Below are 14,428 nucleotides of genomic sequence, written 5' to 3' on the forward strand. Positions count from 1 at the left end.
CTTTTTGCTTGGCTAAATCTACTCATATTTTGAGCTCATCTCCAGGGTGATCTCACCTGGTATACATGTCTCTCCCTCTTCTCACTCTCCAGTCTATGCAGTTACCTCTTTTATGTGCTGTGTAGCCCCTGAAGCATAATTCTATTATAGTGCTTATCCTACTGCATCATATTACCTGTTTATTATTTCTCATACTAAACTGTGAACCATCTGAGTTAGGGACACTGGTTTTTAGTCCTACATTCCATTAAAAAAGTTATTTATTTGTTTATTTATTTTTATAAGATAGAGTTTCACTCTTGTTGCCCAGACTGGAGTGTAGTGGCGTGATCTCGGCTCACTGCAACCTCCACCTCCCAGTTTCAAGTGATTCTCCTGTCTCAGCCTCCTCAGTAGCTGGCATTATAGCCTGCCCGCCACCATGCCCAGCTAATTTTTGTGTTTTTAGTAGAGACTGAGTTTCACTATTGGTCAGGCTGGTCTGGAAATCCTGACCTCGTGATCTGCCCACCTCAGCCTTCCAAAGTGCTGGGATTACAGGCATTCCATATTTTTCTGCTTAGTACTGGGGACATTGTAAATATTTTCCTCAGTGAATGATTAACACTGGCGTGAAAAAGGGTTAAGACCGTTCATCAACAGCTGTTAGAACCAAGAAAATAAATTCTGATGTGTGGGAACTTCTCAGGACCTAGGATATAGCTTAGAGCACTTGAGTGAGAGAGATCAAATGTCCCTCATAAGTAAGGAAGAAGTTTGTGTCTGTGAATCTATGCGTTGTTAAGTGCATGGGTGCAGTGATTTAAAAGTATGTTTATAGGGGTATGGTGGTGCATATTTGTAGTCCCAGGGATGATTGTGAATTTGAGCTGAGCCCAGTTTGGGCAAAATAGAGAGACTGTAGTCTCCAAACAAAACAAAACAAGACAAAACAAAAGAAAACTTATAAAAAACATGTTCACAAATACTTTGGTAGTTCTCCTTTTAAAAAGTAAAGCCCAATACTCCTGCTTTTGAATGTGGGTTGTACTGCCCGACTTTCAATAAATAAGATGTTGTGGAAATGATGATGTGTGACTTCTGAAACTAGGTCATAAAAGATGATGTGATTTCCTCCTTGTTCTTTCTCTGGGATAACTGGCTATAGGGAAACCGGTGCCGTCTTGTGAGGACACTCAAGCAACAAAATGAATATGCCCAAATGGCAAGGAACTGAGGCCACCTGCCAAAAGCCAGCAAGACACTGAAGACTCTTGATAACAGCCATGTGAATGAATCATTTAAGAAGTGGTTCCTGGCTAGCCAGGTGCAGTGGCTCATAGCTATAATCTCAGCACTGCAGGAGATTGAGGTGGGAGGATCACTTGAGGCCAAGAATTCAAGACCAGGTTGGGCAACATAGCAAACTCCTGACTCTACAAAAAAATGTAAAAATTAGCTGGCATGGTGGTGTACACCTGCAGTCCTGGATGTTCCAGGACTGAGGCAGGAGGGTTGTTTGAGCCTGGGAGTTTGAGGCTGCAGTGAGCTGTGATTGTGCCACCCTGCACTCCAGCCTGGGCAACAAGGCGAGACCCTGTTTCAAAAAATAAAACAGAAAACCTCATAAGAATAGTAGATTCTCCATCTCCAGTTGAGCTTTCAGATAACTGCAGTCTCAGCTGATGTCCTAACTGCGACCTCAGGAAAGACCCTCCTCCAAACTATCCAGCTAAGTCGCTTTTTAACTCCTGACCCACAGAAATTGTGAGATAACAAAATTTGTTAAGCTTTTCGTTTTGGAGTAGTTTCTTATACAGCAATAGATAACCCACTCAGTGGGCAAGGACAGGATCACTCTGAGCTCCTTGTGTTGAAGAAGCGTGGCTGCTTTCTGGCAGGCAGCACTGAGAAGTGAAAATATTCACATCTTGAATTGTAACTGTGGCTTTTATAGGTACCCCAAGGGCCCAAAAGAGCTCCAGACACAGCATAATTAGGTGGGTAGCTCAACCAGTTCACCGAATTGGCTGTTTTTCTCTATCAGCGAAAAGAGAAGTATCTTAGCTCATTTTGTGCTGCTGTAACAGAATCCCACAAACTGGGTCATTTATAAAACACAGAAATTTATTTGTCACTGGAATCTGGGAAGTACAAGATCAAGGTGCCTGGCCAGGTGCAGTAGCTCACACCTGTAATCCCAGCACTTTGGGAAGCTGAGGCGGGTGGATCACCTGAGGTCAGGAGTTTGATATAGGCCTGGCCAATATGGCAAAACTTCGTCTCTACTAAAAATACAGAAATTAGCCAGCCATGATGATGCACATCTGTAATTCCAGCTATTCGAGAGGCTGAGGTAGGAGAACTGCTTGAACCTGGGAGGCGGAGGTTGCAGTAAGCCAAGATCACGTCACTGTATTCCAGCCTCGGTGACAGAGTAAGACTTGTCTCAAAAAAAAAAAAAAAAATGACATGCCAACCTCTGGTGGGAGCCTTCTTGCTGTGTCCTAACATGGCAGAAGGTATCACATAGCAGAAAGGCAAAGGGGAGAGGGAGGTGGCAGAGAGAGAGGGAAAGTGGGCAGAATTTGTTCTTTTATTAAGAATCTACCCCCATGATAAGAACATGAATCTCTTCATGAGGACAGGGTCTCATGGCCTAATCACCTGTCAAAGTTTTCACCTCTTACTTCTGTTACAAGGATAATTAATTAATTAACATTTTTTCCTGAGCAACTGGATTGATAAACTTTAATTTTTTATTTAAAAATATTTTTAAAAAATAGAGAAGGGGTCTGACTCTGTTGCCCAGGCTGGTCTTGGGGACTCCTGAGCTCAAGTGATCCTCCCACCTTAGCCTCATAAAGTGCTGGGATTACAGGCGTGAGCCACCATGCCAGCTGGTAATTAAATATTAACATGAGTGTGAGAGGGAACAAATATTTAAACCATAGTAGGAAGGTTTCCAGCAAAACTTTCAGCCTTATTATTTGACATTAGGACCCCAAAACATATACAGCTGAAAGAGAGAGAGAGAGAGAGAAAAAAAACATTGGGAAAGGAGATACCATCTTTTTCTCAACTTCCCTTGCTCTACCTCATAAATGCAGCACCTGTCTTTGAGTTCTGTTTATAAATATGAGCTGTAAGGTTGGTTTTTTTGGTTTGGTTTTTGACAAAGTCTTTCTCTGTCACCCAGGCTGGAGTGCAATGGCGCGATCTCGGCTTACTACAACCTCTGCCTCCTGGGTTCAAGCGATTCTCCTGTCCCAGCCTCCTGAGTAGCTGGGATTACAGGCATCTGCCACCACTCCCAGATAATTTTTTGTATTTTTAGTAGAGATGGGGTTTCACCATGTTGGTCAGGCTGGTCTCAATCTCTTGACCTCATGATTCACCCTCAGCCTCCCAATATGTTGGGATTATAGGCATGAGCCACCTCACCCCACTTGAGCTGTAAGCTTTTTCACTGGACAGTGAGGGTGAGTTCTGATGGAATATTATGGTAAAATAAAGAACTGATGACTCCAATGGGACATTTGGAATAGTCCTTGATTAAATTCTCACACACTCTGGTAAAGGGATTCCCTTATATTGTGAACTCTTGAACCAAAAGAAACTGGGCTCAAGTCTAGGTGTTCTGCTTGTAAGCTCTGTGTCAATGGACACTTTTTTTTTTTGAGACAGAGTTGCTTTGTTGCCCAGGCTGAAGTTCTGTGGTGTGATGTTGGCTCACTGTGACCTTTGCCTCCTGGATTCAAGAGATTCCTGTGCCTCAGCCTCCCGAGTAGCTGGGACTACAGCTGTGCGTCACCATCTTGGCTAATTTTTTGTATTTTTAGTAGAAAAAGGGTTTCACCATGTTGCCCACGCTGGTCTCTAACTTCTGAGCTGAGGCAATCTGCCCGCCTTGGCCTCCCAAAGTGCTGGGATTAGAGGCGTGAGGCCACTGTGCTGACCGTGGTCACCTTCTTAAACTGCCTTAGTTCCAGCTTCCTTATGTCTAGAATACAGGAAAAGAATACTGAACAGCCGGGTGTGGTGGCTTGCGCCTGTAATCCAAGCACTTTGGAGGCCAAGGAGGGCGATCAGCTGAGGTCGGGAGCTCAAGACCAGCCTGACCAACAAGGTGAAACCCTGTCTTAAAAAAAAAAAGAATACTGATCATGGCCATTGAACAGATATGTTGAATGTTGATCATGCGTCAGCTAATTAGTGAAGTTCTGGGTACACAAATGGCCGCTTCTCTTAAGGACTTCTCAGCCTAGTAGAGAAAACAGACAAGTTAACACACACTTTCATTTTAAGATTCTGGTTCGTGCCTCCAGAGGGATAACTGGTCCCAGGGGACACTAAAGGGCAGATAGTTAACTCAGTCTTGGCAGCATGAAGCTGGCATGGAAGGTTTTCAAGAGGGAAGCCTTCTGAGATAATACCTGAAAGATGAGTAGATAGTAACTAGAATAATGTTGGGAGCAGGCAGGGGTCCTTGCAGAGAAACACCATTTACAGAAGATTGGAAGGCTGGGCGCAGTGGCTCACACCTGCAATCCCAGCACTTTGGGAGGCTGAGGCGGGTGGATTACCTGAGGTCGGGAGTTTGAGACCAGCCTGACCAACATGGTGAAACCCTGTCTGTACTGAAAATACAAAAAATTAGCTGGCATGGTGACACACGTCTGTAGTCCCAGCTACTCAGAAGGCTGAGGCAGGAGAATGGCTTGAACCTGGGAGTGGAGGTTTCAGTGAGCTGAGATCAAGCCACTGAACTTCAGCCTGGGCAACAGGGCAAGACTCTGTCTCAGAAAAGAAAAAAAAAAAAAAAGGATTGGAGAGGAGAGTTAGCTGGTGTGTTCAGGGACTGGAGGTAGCTTTGTATGGTTGGAAAATGGGGTGCTAGGTTGAGTTGAGGAAGGATAAGAGATCAACAGAAGCCAGATGGAGAAGGACTTCACTGTGTTGGTGTAAAAATTAAATGAGATATGTGGAATGTATTTAACTAATGGTTCCTTCCTGACTTAATCTTGTGCAATGAAGAAAGATATTCTGCAATAGGGAGAGTTTTCAGTGAAGAATTCTTGTCCGGGGACATTTATCTCCTTGAGGGACAAAGATTACATATTAATCTTTTTTCTTTCTTTCTTCCTTTTTTTGATAAAGTCTCACTCTTATCACCTAGGCTGGAGAGTAGTGGTGTGATCTTGGCTCATTGCAGCCTCCACCTCCCAGGTTCAAACTATTCTTCTGCCTCAGCCTCCTGAGTAGCTGTGTTGACAGGTGCATGCCACCACGTCTGGCTAATTTTTGTACTTTTAGTAGAGACAGGGTTTCACCCTGTTGACCAGGCTGGTCTCGAACTCCTGACCTCAAGTGATCCACCTGCCTCAGCCTCCCAAAGTGCTGGAATTACAGGCAGGAACCACTGTACCCAGCCTCTTTTTAAAAAGCAGAGTCTAGTGTCCAGGCTGGAGTGCAGTGGCCGGATCTCGGCTCACTGCAACCTCTGCCTCCCTGATTTGAGTGATTCTCCTTCCTCAGCTTCCCAAGTAGCTGGGACTACCAGCACTTGCCACCTTATCTGGCTAATTTTTTGTATTTTTAATAGAGACAGGGTTTCACCATGTTGGCCAGGCTGGTCTTGAACTCCTGGCCTCAAGTGAACCACCTGCCTCAGCCTACCAAAATGTTAGGATTACAGGTGTGAGCCACTGCACCTGGCCTGTTAATCCTTTTTAATATGGTGAACAAAGCCAGTTGCTATGTTGCACTAAAGCAGGGTTCCAGGCTGTTTTCAGAGTGCCTTCCTTCAGACAATCTCTCCTTTGGTGCCATTTACATCTTAAGCTTTGTAGGATCTGTCAGCGTGTGCTTCTGCTTGAGATTTTGTAGTGGTGATGAGTGGATGTCTCAGGGGTGGGTAAGAGTTGACAACAACTGAGACTGCAGTGAATAAAATAGATAAAAGGCAATTATTTGTGAGAAAAAATAATTGGCAAAACCACTCTGCTGTCGGATTTGATAGAGCTTGGACATACAGTAGTCATGGCAGACATTTTCCAAGGCTGCTGCAGATGGGCGGGAGTGAGAGTGGGGTGATGAATGCAGGGAGGGAAGCGAAAGAGAAAGCTTCCTGCCTTTAGGTTCTTACGCTAAATGAGCTGCATGCATGTGTAAGCCAACATGGGGTAGATTGCAGAAATGCCACACAGAGCCTTGAAAAATATCAGATAGAGAGAAATTAATTCTGACCGAGGGATCGAAGAAGAATGCAGAGGGTAGAATTTGGGCTTAAAGGAGGGATCAAGAGCACACACAAATGAGTTGGCATTGAGGGCGTTCACTGAGTGTTCTCTGATTCCGTTCCCTTGCTACGTTCTTTCCGTTCCCATCCTTGCTAAGACTAAGCAGTAATCTGCACCTGGAAGGAGCTCCGGGAGCATGTCATGCAGGGACAGCAGGGTTTCGTTGATGATGCTTCTGTCTTGAAGGATGACATGGGCCTGAAGAAACCTCAGCACATGTGACTTGAATGCACATGTGCCAGGCCTTGAAACCTTAATTTCTTGGAAAATGAAGTTTAATCACTAAATATAGTCACTTAGAAAAATACAATTCCTGGTTTAGGTGCGGTGACTCATGCCTCTAATCCCAGTACTTAGGGAGGTTGAGGCGGGCAGATCACAAGGTCAAGAGATGGAGACCATCCTGGCCAACATGGTGAAACCCCAACCCTACTAAAGATACAAAAATTAGCTGGGCATGGTAGTGGGTGCCTGTAACCCCAGCTACTTGGGAGGCTGAGGCAGGGCAATTGCTTGAACCTGAGAGGTGGAGGTTGCAGTGAGCCAATACTGCGCCATTGCACTCCAGCTTGGGCAACAGAGCGAGACTCCATCTCAAAACAACAACAACAAAAATCATTCCCAAATCTGTACTTGATTTTGAATGCGATATTGCGATATTGGTCTAAATCCACCCAATTACTTTTTTTTTTGTATTTTTACTGCAATAAAATATACATAATATTTACCATTTTCACTATTTTATTTATTTATTTATTGAGACAGAGTCTTGCTCTGTCACCCAGGCTGGAGTGCAGTGGCATGATCTCAGCTCACTGCAACCTCCACCTCCTGGGTTCAAATGATTCTCACGTCTCGGCCTCTGGAGTAGATGGGACTACAGGTGTGCACCAACACACCCAATAATTTTTGTATTTATGGCAGAGACTCGAACTCCTCACCTCAAGTGATCTGCCTGCCTTGGCCTTCCAAAGTGCTGAGATTACAGGCTTGCACCATCATGCCCGGCCTATTTTTTTTTAAACCATTTTCAAGTATACAATTCAGTGACATTAATTACATTCATTATGCTATGCAACCATCATCATTATCTATTTGCAAAAATTTATTATACTGAACAGAAACTTTGTAGACATTAAGTAATAACTTCCCATTCTCACCCCGTCTCCCCAGCCTCTGGTAACGTCTAATCTACTTACTGTCTCTGTGAATTTGCCTATTCTAAGTACCTCATAGAAGTGGAATCATTATATTTGTCCTTTTGTGTCTGGCTTATTTTACTCAGTATAATGTTCTCAAGGTTTCCATGCTGAGCACGGATCAGAACTTTATTCCTTTTCATGGATGAATAATATTCCATTGTATGGATATGTCATATTTTATCCATTTATCTGTTGATGGATACTTGAGTTGTTAATATATTTCGGCTATTGTGAATAATGCTGCTATGAACCTGGTTGTACAAATTATCTGTTTGGATCTCTTCTTTCAATTCCTTTAGGCATATACTTAGGAGCAGAAGTACTAGAGCATACCCTCTGTTTACCTTTCTGAGGATCCACCAAACTTTTTCACAGCAGCTGCATGATTTTATACTCAACAGCAATGCACAAGGGTTCTGTTTTTCCTACTTCTTTGCCATCATTTATTTTCCAACACGTGTTTTTCCTTTTGTTTTTGGTTAGTAGCCCTCCTAATGGGTATTTAGTGGTTTTGACTGCTTTTTCCTAATGACTAGTAATGTTGAGCATCTAAGGGCTTGGGATTTTCTTGCTTGGTTGAGCATCTCACAGACATTTTCTCGCCTGGTTTTCCAACTATTAGCATCACCACCTTAGGGATATTGAAACTGAGGATATTACACGTTGCAACTTGACCAAAATCTTCTAAATCTAAAAGTTGGAGCCAAGATGACAATCCAGGACTTTTGACTCCAATATCTTTTTTTTGGGGGGGAAGGGGGAAGCAGAGTCTCGCTTTGTCGCCAGGCTGCAGGGCAATGGTGTGACTGGAGAGCAATGGCGTGATCTTGGCTCACTGCAATCTCTGCCTCCTGGGTTCAAGAGATTCTCCTATCTCAGCCTCTGGAGTAGCTGGGACTATAGGTGTGCGCCACCATGTCCAGATAATTTTTGTGTATATATATATATATATTTTTTTTTTGAGATGGAGTTTCGCTCTTGTTACCCAGGCTGGAGTACAATGGCGTGACCTCGGCTCACCGCAACCTCCGCCTCCTGGGTTCAGGCAATTCTCCTGCCTCAGCCTCCCGAGTAGCTGGGATTGCAGGCACGTGCCACCATGCCCAGCCAATTTTTTTGTATTTTTAGTAGAGACGGGGTTTCACCATGTTGACCAGGATGGTCTTGATCTCTTGACCTCATGATCTGCTCGCCTCGACCTCCGTGAGCCACCGCTCCCGGCCAACTCCAATATCCTTTCTAGTACACCTTGGTGTATAAATAGTTATATACCTTATAATGTAAGGCAGTTTTAATGTTATTTTTATATGGCAAAGTAAAAATAACATTCTACTCAAGCCCTTCTGTTTCAAGCCTGAATAATATTTTTGGCTCATGAAAAAGAATAACCTTTTGGGCTGGGCATGGTGGCTCATGCCTGTAATCCCAGTGCCTTGAAAGGCCAAGATGGGAGGATTGCTTGAGCCCAGGAGTTCAAGACCAACCTAGGCAACATAGAAAGACTCTGTTTCTACAAAAAATTAAAAAAATTAGCCTGTTGTTGTGGTGTGTTGCCCAGGTTGGACAACATAGTAAGACTTTGTTTCTACAAAAAATTAAAAAAAATTAGCCTAGTGTTGTGGTGTGTGCCCATAGTCCCAGCTACTGGGAGGCTGAGGAGGGAGGATTGCTTGAGCCCAGGGGCTTGAGGTTACTGTGAGCTATGGTTGCACCACTGGACTCCTGCCTGGGGGACAGAAACCCTATCTTAAAGATACCCCCCCCGAAAACAACAGTAACCTTTTACCTGTTAAAAATGAACACTAGCCAGGTGTGGTGGCTCACACCTGTAATCCCAGCACTTTGGGAGGCTGAAACGGGTAGATCACTTGAGGTCAGGAGTTAACCAGCCTGGTGACCATGGTGAAACCCCGTCTCTACTAAAAATACAAAATAAGTAAATAAATAAATAAAAATAAATTAGTCAAGCGCAATGGTGTGCACCTGTAGTTCCAGCTGCTCAGGAGGCTGAGGCAAGAGAATTGCTTGATCCTGGGAGGCGGAGGTTGCAGTGAGCTGAGATTGTGCCACTGCACTCCAGCCTGGGCGACAGAGTGAGACTCAAAAACAACAAAGCAAACAAAAGAAACAAACAAAAACCCCCAAAACAAACACTATTCCCTCATCCCACAAATACCCCCACACTTAGGTACATCAAGAAAACAGGTGACATCATGAAATACTTAACAACCATTTACTGATCAGGAAGGGCCAGGGACAATCTCTGCTTCCAGTTCAGCAGCAGTAATTCCTGAGAGCAAAAAGGCAGAAGCTTGGAAGAAAAACAGAAAAATTTTTTTTCCCATAATTTTGGACCTGAATTTGATTTTCTTCCTCCTGGGCTAAGCCTCGCATTCTTAGAAAACAAAGTTTCTATTTGTACTCGGAAGGAAATACAAGCCACTCAAGCACAATCCCTTTTTCCAAGTTAAGGATCAGCGCGCGCCACCTGGTGGAAAGAACGTGAAAGCACAGGCTGTGTTTCTCCACCCTTTAATTGGGCGTTTCTCTGCTCTGAGCTGCTTGCTGCTCACTTCCAGCCTGTGTAGGACCCTAACGGAGCAGGAGTCAACATCTTCTCTCTGGAGACTACTTATCTGTTTTACTTTTCCTTCTTTTTCACTTTCAAATTTTACTTTCATGACCTTGGGTATGGGGAAGCAAAGATGTTCTGAGGACACAGAACTGTGATACTCCCTTGTCTCTCAAATGCAATGGGGATCAAAGTTTCAGATCTGGTTCAGAGGCAGCAGAGTTCCAGCCTTGCTGCTGGGAAGGGCTGGGGGTGTTTTGGGAGGTGACCATGACACACTCAGTGGTTGGGGCACTCATGCCAGTTCTGGATGTCCTTAACATTGATCACTTTTGGGGGACCTAGAGTCTCGGAGATCCCCAGACCTCATGGAAGTTCAAAGTCCAGGGTGAAGTGGGAGTTGGGCCAGAGTGGCCACTGCAGGGACAGCTTTTGTGGCCATAGGGCACTTCTCCACCACGCTGCCAGCTTCCCGCTGGCCCCTGTGGGGGACCCGTGTCGTGAGCAGTGCAAGGTCAGACAGAACCAGGTTCACCTAGGTTTGTGTCTTTCCACAAGATTAGGCTTTTACTGATGCCATTTCAATCATAAAAGCCACAAGCTCTGAGCTACACAGGCATTCTCCTAAATACCACCTGCTCACTCAGTAGTCAGAACTGTGGGCACCCAAGTTCAAGCCACTCCATAAGTCAGTCGATACTGCAAACCATTCATAATAGTGTACTTAAAATGTAAATGTTATATATTAGACACAAGCAAGTAACATTTAACATCAAGAGAAAAGCGGATAGGAATAAGGGTTAATGAACCAGTCCAGGGAGAGCGACGTGCACAAGGAGGGTGTCCTGGGCTGATCTGGACAGTTGCCAACGTCTCATAAGGAAGAGTTTTTGATTTGAGCAGAGCTTTGGTGGCAGATACCAGGTGTCGGTCACAAGCACCAGCAAGATGGGGTCTGTCACAATGGCTACTGCCTGGCGAAGTCTGACTCATCTTATGACCTTTGAGTCCTCTGATGAGTGCTGATAGTAAAGGGTCATGTCCTTATCTGGTTGGGTGTTGTCGCCATTGATTAGGCAAACATCTGGTCCTACTGGCATAATGCCTTTTGAAATATAAAATAAAGTCTTTTTCTAAGATGGAGTCACTTATGTCAAGGGTGCCCTATACAACCCGGCAGATGCAGTTGGTTCCAAAGTTGGTATCCTGAGTCTGAACACACCACAGGCAGCATAAGGCCTCATAACTATCTCTTTTCCACTTGACAGTCAGGTTTAGATCTGCATAACCTTCTTTTAGACAATACACATACAGGTCTCTGCTGATGGCTTTCTGCTTGTAGGGAATCCATGAGACCCAGACATTGGGTGCCAGAACATAGGGATTCATGAGCCCCACACATTGGGTGCCAGAATGTAGGGATCCGTGAGCCCCATGTTGGGCACCAGAAACTAGAGAACCAGGCCTACAAAACCTGTGGGTACCCCAAGTTCGGTGGCAATAAAGGAATGAGAAAAAGATTAAGAGAGATGGTGGGACCAGGGAGCCATCACTTATTACTCTGGAGGAGGCAGTGAAGGCCCCGAGCTCTGATCATCAACACTTTATTGATTACAATGACTTTGATCTACAGGGTAAGGGTAGAGTAATAGTGGGGTCAGTGAGCCATAAGTGAATCAGTGAGCCAGAACTGGTGTGTCATCCTAAGGATTGATAACAGTGGTTGGTTTGGGAGTTTCACAAAACAAGAACATTAACCTGTTATCTATGTGCAGCTGGTGGAATGCGGACCTTACAAGGAGCCTACAAGTCTGGCTACGTCATAGTGCTACGAAGGGGTTTTACACCCTTGAGCACAATGTTTATGGTAACAGAGCCGAGGTCACCCTGCACTGGAACATGAGGCGTGGAGAGGCCTTCCTCCTCAGAGGCCTCCTATGGCCTTCCACGGTTTTTGTTGTTCGTTGTTTATATGTTACACATAATCAATTTATGTAGGCACTCTGTAAGTCCTTTCTCCTTTGCTGCTTTTCCCAACACTGCTAATGAAACATCTCTAAGACACAGCAGGATTTCCGATGATGAATGGTGAAGATGGGCCAGAGACACTCTCCTGGCCTCTTCTTCCTGACGTTCTCGCTCAGATTCCTTTGTCTTCTGATATAACTCATTCAATGTTGGCTCAATCAGCTACCAGCTATCACAGCACACTTTCTGACTTTTTTTTCTTTCATTTTCCATGTGTAGGATATTTGAATTGAGCTGAGTCTACAGGGTTGGGCATAGAGAAATCACTTTGAGGATCCTCTCCCCTCTGCTGCCTGTATCCCTAAACCTCAGGGAATGCCCACCGGAAGGCTGGTTGCCTCGCCGGGAGGCCAGACACACCCACCTCTGCACTCAGACCCTGACTCGGCACCCGGCACCAGGCTCTGCACTGGGCACCTAGCTCTGCTGCATGGCTCCCCTGGAAGGCTCTGGCTGATGCAACCCTGGCCGGCTCTCGCACCGGAAAACCCTCCCAACAACTCGCCAACCAATAGCGGCCCGCCCCGTCCCAATCCCGCTCCCCTGGAGCCAATCAGAGCATGTTGCTCGTTCCTCATAGCCATAAAAACCCCACCGCCCAGGAATTCAGCGTGACTTCTCTGGCTCCCTTTCCCCTGACCACAGAACCTTGCCCAGGAGCTGATTAAATTTCTTTATTTCAATAACTGGCCTCAGTTGCCTCATTTAAACCTCAGTTGCCTCATTCAAACCTTACACCCGTGGGCTGTTTAAAGGGTTTCCACATGCTTGGGTCAGCCCAGCCCCCATCTTATGTCTCGGGATTAACTCAAGGATTTTGGGCTTTCTTTACATCTGCTAAATCCCCTTAAAGCTGCACTTCAACTAGGGCTTGATTGGACAACTGAGAGAAGGTGTGCTACAGACCATCAGGAGAACAGGAAATCACCATGTCCAAATCATCACAGACCTGCAATTGAATCAGTCACAAATCCAGGATGGAAATATGTTTTTAAATTTAAAAAGCAGACTGCAAATGTTTTCACAAGATTGGTTCTTGATAGGTGACGCGGTTCTTTATATGGCGAGAGTGATGTCATATCTTCTGCATAATGAGTAGAAAATGAATTCAGCGTTTCCTCTAGCACAGGGGATCCTAGTGAGCGCTCCATGGTTGATGGTGTATAAGAGTTCTGCTTGGGGCAGGGCGTGGTGGCTCACACCTGTAGTCCCAGCACTTTGAAAGCCAAAGGTGGGTGGATCGCTTGAGGTCAAGAGTTCAAAACCAGCCTGGCTAACATGTCTAAACCCCATCTCTACTAAAAATACAAAAAAATTAGCTTGGGTATGGTGGTGTGTGCCTGTAGTTCTAGCTCCTTGGGGTGCTGAGCAGGAGAATTGCTTGAACCGAGGAGGTGAAGGTTGCAGTGAGCCGAGAGAGTATGCCACTGCACTCCAGGCGACAGAGCAAGACTGTCTAAAAAAAAAAAAGGAGTTCTGCTTGGTTTCAGAGCCCTCACTGGTAGAGCTCCTTTTCTGGTTCCTTCACAGTTTCTGGCCTGGCAGACGCTGCCTGTAGAAGCTTCTGGCAATCCTCTCTCCTACTTATGGAGAGAAGCCTATGTATGTGAGGGTCCTTTTGGTAGTCTCAAAATGGCCCTTCTAAATATATTTATGGTGGGATGTGCTGGCTTACAACTGTAATCCCGGTGCTTTGTAATCCTGAGGCAGGAGAATTGCCTAAACCCAGGAGTTGAAGATTAGTCTGGACAGCATAGCAAGTCCCCATCTACACAAAAAATAACACACTAGCCAGGCGGGGTAGTGTGTACCTATAATCCCAGTTACTTGGGAGGCTTAGGAGGGACGATTGCTTGAGCCCAGGAATTTGAGAAATCGCTGAGCTGTATATATATTTTTTAGAAACAGGGTCTTATTGTGTTTCCTAGCCTGGTCTCAAATTTCTTGGTTCAAGTGACCCTCCCACCTCAGCCTCCTGAATAGCTGGTACTACGGGCGTGCACCACTGCCCCGGTAATCTCCTGTCTTCATTCAGTTCCAGTGCCCTTTACATTCTATTCTGTATAAACAGTGCCCCTCCCGAGTCCAGCAACCCTATGGTCCCGACCCATAAACAATAACAGAATCACAGAATCTGGCCGGGTGCGACGGCTCACGCCTGTAATCCCAGAACTTTGGGAGGCAGAGGTGAGTGGATCACTTGAGGTCAGGAGTTCTAGACCAGTCTGGCCAACATAGTGAAATCCTGTCTCTACTAAAAATACAAAAATTAGCCAGGCGTGGTGGTGCACACCTGTAGTCCCAGCTACTCAGGAGCCTGAGGCAGGAGAATTATTTGAGCCCAG

At 45.3% G+C, this 14,428-nt stretch overlaps 1 long non-coding RNA gene across 1 annotated transcript in view; it reads left to right on the plus strand.

Annotated features, from left to right (window-relative positions):
• LOC144578854 (uncharacterized) overlaps positions 1 to 12,740 on the plus strand; it is a 48,277-nt gene extending 35,537 nt beyond the window's left edge. Inside the window, exon 3 of the long non-coding RNA XR_013525287.1 lies at positions 12,303 to 12,740. This is a non-coding gene — a long non-coding RNA (uncharacterized LOC144578854). The remainder of the gene's footprint in view (positions 1 to 12,302) is intronic.
• The last annotated feature ends 1,688 nt before the right edge of the window (positions 12,741 to 14,428 follow it).

This window comes from Callithrix jacchus, chromosome 13 (genome assembly GCF_049354715.1).
Source record: "Callithrix jacchus isolate 240 chromosome 13, calJac240_pri, whole genome shotgun sequence".
Classification (NCBI taxonomy): Eukaryota; Metazoa; Chordata; class Mammalia; order Primates; family Cebidae; genus Callithrix; species Callithrix jacchus.